The sequence below is a fragment of the Octodon degus genome, unplaced genomic scaffold, assembly GCF_000260255.1.
Source record: "Octodon degus isolate 3935 unplaced genomic scaffold, OctDeg1.0 scaffold00197, whole genome shotgun sequence".
Taxonomy (NCBI): Eukaryota; Metazoa; Chordata; class Mammalia; order Rodentia; family Octodontidae; genus Octodon; species Octodon degus.
In genome coordinates this window covers 4,232,482-4,238,389 of record NW_004524773.1, presented here as the reverse complement: position 1 = coordinate 4,238,389, position 5,908 = coordinate 4,232,482, and positions in this window count along the sequence as shown.

Genomic DNA, 5,908 nt, shown 5'->3' with positions numbered 1-5,908 from the left:
TTTGGCTGAAATGATCATTGTTGAATCTGGGTGATGAGTGAACATCAGGTTGTTATACCACAAGCTCTACTTTCTTTCTTTTTTTTTTTTTTTTGACCTGGGAATAAGGTTTATTCAACCTACTCATTAATGAAATAGAGAAATCGACCCACATTCACTAATCCACTTTGAGGAATTTGGAATGCACTGTGAAAAGAAAATCTACATCCTGTCATAGACGCATAAGCGGCATAGGAAGTCCAGCACTCCTAAGCGGCTGGTTCAACCGAATCAGCGCTCTGGGCGACCCATCCACAAGGCAAGGGACAGGCCGGCCGGCCCGTCAGCGTACTTTCCCAACTGGCAGCTCACAGGGTCCACAACACGAATAAAATCCTCCAAGGACGGCTGCGTGCGAACTCGGTGGCCCGGCTGAACACCTCGCTCTTGGGTCCAGGCGGCAGCGGGGCCACGACCCACAAGCTCTACTTTCATAGTGACTTTTACAGTGACTTAAAATTTTCCAAGAGAAAGCAATTCCTGCTCGCTAGAGCTCACAACACAAGGAGGCCAGCTCTCCAATAATTAGAACACAGTGGAGCTAAACAAAATACACACAAAGTGCCAGGCAAGCCTCAAGGATTGCGAAGGAGTCAAGATGTCACAGAAGAGTCCCCCTTTGACGCCCTCCTTTAAAGACAAGTGACAAGCAGATGGGCTGCAGTAGAGCTTCTGGTCCCTCTGGGGACTCACTCAAGACCACATCAATAGGAGTGCAGGTTGTGGAGCCAGACCAGCCATGTGAAGTTCCCCTTCCTGAGGCCCAGGTAGGAGATCTCAGGCAGCGGGCCAGGGAGATGGCTCAGTAGAATAAGCATTTGCCTGGCAAGTACAAGGGCCTGAGTTCAACCCCAGTTCCGAAAAAAAAAAAAAAAATGTAATCTTGTAATTCCTTATACATTGTATATCTTGTGTTAATATCTGTTCCTTATATTATTATATCTGTTCCTCTAAGTAAAGGAGGGTCTACCCTCCTACCCTCCTGACCAATACAAAAAAAAAAAAAAAAGGTCTCAGGCAGGCGCTGCTTGATTCCTCTGTGCCTCAGAGATTTCCCTGTAAAACAGGGACCACAGCAGTATGTATTCCATAAGGTTGGAGTCAGGAATCAGTAACTTAATCCATGTGCGAGCCCTTCGGAGACACTGAGTGGCTGAACAATAAACATTAACTACTGGAAAGAGTCGCGGTGTCCTGGTCCACTATGCAGTACTGTGAATTTTGACAATGCCCACTAATTTCCAGTGGTCAGATCTCTCCTTTTGTGTTAGACTGAAAATGTGTAGAAATCACATCTTGCTTATCTCTGCAGCCCCAGAACCTAGGGTAAGGTCATGCCCATAACAGGCCTTGATCAGGCGACTCCTCTTCCAGGTGGTAGGAGAAGACCCCACATCCCCCAATCCCCCTTTATTTCCTGGGTCACTCCCCGCCCCCGCCATCCCTGCAATTCTTGGATTTCTGCTAGCTTTCTCTCTTGCCCCCGCCTTTTCCTCTGCTCTGGGCCAGACATACTCTTTCACTTATTGTGCTCTCTGCTCCCTTTCCTGGCAGGGGTCCCGGTATGTCCTATCTCTTTCTTCGTGGGCATGCTATTATCTAAACAACCTCTGCATCGCTTATTCTATAACTCGGGGAGGAAAAATTCCCACATCTTGGGCCTCCTACCCTCTTGTGAGAAGCAGACCGCTCTGGAAATGACAAAAGCAGGTAAGGTGGTAACCACGGGGTGAAGCCTCTACCCGAGGGAACCCTATTGTTGAATTTCTGTGATCAGCTAATAGCTCGCTGCAGTGCCCTGGGAGTTCAGAAATGGCCAGGGAGGTGGGGGCATGACGAGGAGAGGCATCACTTTCTATGAATTATTGCTTCACAAACTTCAAGGTTTCTTTTCCCCTATTAGAAGACGACCTCATTTCTCCCAAGAGTGATTGACAGAGAAAGAGACTTCAAAAACCTAGACTGGGAACAGAGCTGGTTCAAAACTGCAGACAACTGGAGACAGTACGGATGAACCAGGATGGTCACAGTCAGTGCCCTCTGTGTACAAAGTGCCCTCTGCCCTGAACCACAGTTTGTGCGTGGAAGTTGATCCTGGTCTTCCCAAGAGTGGGGGATGACTGGTAGATCATTAACTGACTACTCAACTCAGGAGCAGACAAAAATAGAGACTTATAAAGGACCACTTTCCCTACCTGATCTCCCCAAGTGTCCTCTGAGAAGACAATTCAAGACCATATCCTCGGGCCAGGGAGATGGCTCAGTGGAATAAGTGCTTTCCTGGCAAGCACACAGGCCTGAGTTCAATCCCCGGTTCTGCCAAAAAAAAAAAAAAAAAAAGACCATATCCTCAGCTGGGTGGGGTGGCACACGCCTGTCACCCCAGCACTCCAGAGGCTGAGGAAGGAGGATTGTTATGAGTTCGAGACCAGCCTGGGTTACAAAGGGAGCGCAAAGCCAACCTGAACTGCATAGTGAGACCCTGTCTCAAAACAATTCAAAAAAAAAGGCTATACCCTCAGCCCCAGCTTTGAGAGTTTCTTATTGTGAAAGAGGTGGAGGAGGGGCTCCAAAGCATAAAAGAGACAATGACCCAGCAATGGAAAGGGCAGCTGGAGCATGCGCAGTTAAAGGTCAAGGTCTCACGCAGAGCTGCTCGCGCTGGTCTCCCTTCAGCCCTCAGGCTGTGTCCTGAGCCTTGCCTCATACTTGGAGCACCACCAAAACAGTGCTTTCCCCGCTTGAGGTTATAACAAGAGAGAAGAGAACTGGGAACAGAAAGTCCAATAAATACGGAGGAGGAGTAGCAGGGGCACCTTGAAATGCTGAACTGTGATGGTAAGCGAAACTGGTTTTCTTAGAGGCCTGCGACTGGTTTTGAGAGTAACTCTCCAGAGTAAGCAACCAAGGTATGTTGAGTACTGTCAATGTTTGCAATCAGTACGTGTTTATTCCCAGGACAACTTAGGAGTGCTCATACTTATCTGGGTAGGATACTCATGAAAGGAATCCTATGACTCCCATGAGACTTCTGTTCATTTACGTCTAACTGAGGAACAGTGCAGTTCTCCAGATCAAAGCCTTCCCGAGTTAACTCCAGGAATATAAACATTATTCCTGGTAGATTCATACCCAAACAGGAAGGCGGTCAAGAGATGGAGGGGTGAGAGAAAGGAAAGGGGGATAAAAAAGGAATTAAGAGATACTATGTACATGTACCAGCTCCACACAAGAAATGTAAGCTTCATGTAATGCAAACATGTGCTAATAAAAAACATGACAAGGGGACAGCGACAGCTCAGCACTCCAAAGCACCTGCTTAGGCAAGTTTAGGCAAGCGCAGGGACCGAGGTTCGATCCTGGGCAGCACATGCCATGCCAGCCCCGCCCCTGGGCATGCTAAACTGGCCTCTGAGTCTGTGCTTAGTGGCACACACCTGTAATCCCAGTGCTGGGGAGGCTGAAAACATGAGGACCACTGAGTCCAAGGTGCGTAATGAGACCCTGTAACAACCAAATACATTTAGCAAGAAAAGAAACAAATATCTGTCAATACCTACTACATGTCATGCACTACTATAGATTCAAGTAATACAAAAATGAGTAAAAGTACATTTCCTGCCCTAAAGGAATGCACTGTCACCAAGGCATGGCACGTGCCTGTTATCCTAGCACTTGGGAGGCTGAGGCAAGAGGATTGTTATGAGTTCAAGGCCAGCCTCAGCTAGATAGTGAGTTCAAAACCAGCCTGAACTACACAATGAGACCCTATCTCTAAATAAATAAATAAATAAATAAATAAATAAATGGAACCCACTGTTGACTTTGGAACAGTAACTCTTCCCACAAGGAAGACAGCATATAGAAATTATCTTTTTTTTTTTTTTCCCAGAACTAGGGATTGAACTCAGGTCCTTGTGCTTGCCAGGGAAGTGCTTATTCCACTGAGCCATCTCCCCAGCCCTAGAGATTATCTTGAGAAAGCCTATGCAAAGTATACCTCCCAAGTCAATTCTAATCTGGAAAGCACAGGAGAAAGGGTGCCGGGCAGTGGAGGGGGTCAGTGTGTGCTGCACACCTCCATCTGTGGGGCAGCGTGTTAGGTTTGGGAGACACTGGAGAGAAACATCTAGAATGAGCTAGGAACCCCCACTCTGTGCTCCCACAACACCCAGGTATTCTTGAATCCCAACACTTGTCCTACTGTTCTGTGACCTTCTGTGTCACTACCTCCTTCACAAGACTAGGAGGTGGTTTAGGTTTTTCTGGTGGGTTTTTTTTTGGTAGGGGGTACTGGGATTTGAACACATAGCTTTTACATTGAGCTATATCCTTTTTTTTTTTTTTCGAGACAGGGTCTCGTGATGCAATTCAGGCGGGCCTTTTGCTCACTTCTGTAGCCCAGACTGGTCTCAAACTCGTAGAGATCCTCCTGGTTCAACTTCTTGAGTGCTGAGATTACAGGCCTGCGCCAACTCTGGTCCTTGTGCTTGCCAGGTAGATACCTATGCCTCTGAGCTATCCCTCCAGCCCCTCCTTGGTCCTTTTAAAAACTTTTTTTGAGACAGGGTTTCACTAGATCCCTAAATTGTCCAAGATGGACATGAACTTGTGATCCTCTCCTGCCCTGGCTTCCCACAGTGCTGAGGTTTCAGGCAGGCACCACAGCTGCCCCAACTAGCTTCTCACAGGCCACCACGGCTTTGTTTCCATCGTTCACTTACTCAGTGCCTTCATACACTGCTTAGCAGTTGGGAAACTAAGTGCTCATTAAGGGGCCAAGTGAATGAATTGTATGAAACATTTACTAAAATTCATGCATGACACACGTGGAAAAGTTTTCATATACTGAAATATTTTTTGCATGCTTATGATGTACAATCTTGCCAAATATTGAAAAATAAAAAATCAGAAAGCAAAACAAAATTTTCTATCATTACAATGTTTTCAGGGGTATGGAAAATCAGATCTGCACTCAGATAAAGAACAAGGCATGGACCAGGGAGATAGCTCAATGGCACAAGTGCCTGCCTAGCAATCACAAGGTCCTAAGTTCAATCCCCAAACCAAAAGAAAAAGAAAAAAGAAAGGGAGGCACAAGGGGCCAGCGAGATAGCCCAGCAGACTAAGTGCCTGCTTAGACAGTGCAGGGACCGGAGTTTGATCCCCAGCACCGCAGGCCCTGCCGGCCATGCCCCGAGCTGCATAAGTAAGACACTGTACCAAATACATGAGAAAAAAAAAAAAAAAGGAACAGGCACAATGACAATGTGACCGGTGGTGCTATTGAATTCCTGGGTCCATGTGGCTCAACAATATTCTGAACAAGGGAGAATATGCCCGGCAGTGCCGGAAGCTTTAGATTTAAATGCATCAAAATTCTGTCTTTGATTGACACGCTGGGGGTGGGTGAGATAGCTCAGTGACCTAAGCGCCTGCCTCGGCAAGCCCAGGAGCAAAGACTCCAGTTCAATCCCCTGTACCACATGTGGTGCTGGTCCCGCCCCCAGGCAGGCTGAGCTGGTCACTAAATCCCAGCCTGGTGGTACGGCCTGTAATCCCTGAGCTAGGGAGGCTAACATAAGAGAATCACCATGAGTCCGAGCTGCATAGTGAGACCCTACCACTGAGCTATTTGGCTGACTCTTTAAATACATTATTTATTAAATACTGTACCAGTCCCGCCCCCAGAACCTGCTGAGATGGCAATTGAGACTGGGCATGGTGGCGTGCGCCTATAATCCCAGCTCTTGGGAGGCTACAAGCAGGAATATCACTATGAGTCCTATCTAGTAGTGAGACCCTGAATACCCTGTAGAAACCCTTCCCTAAAATAAAAAATAATAATTTTTTTTTTTTTTTTTTTGCG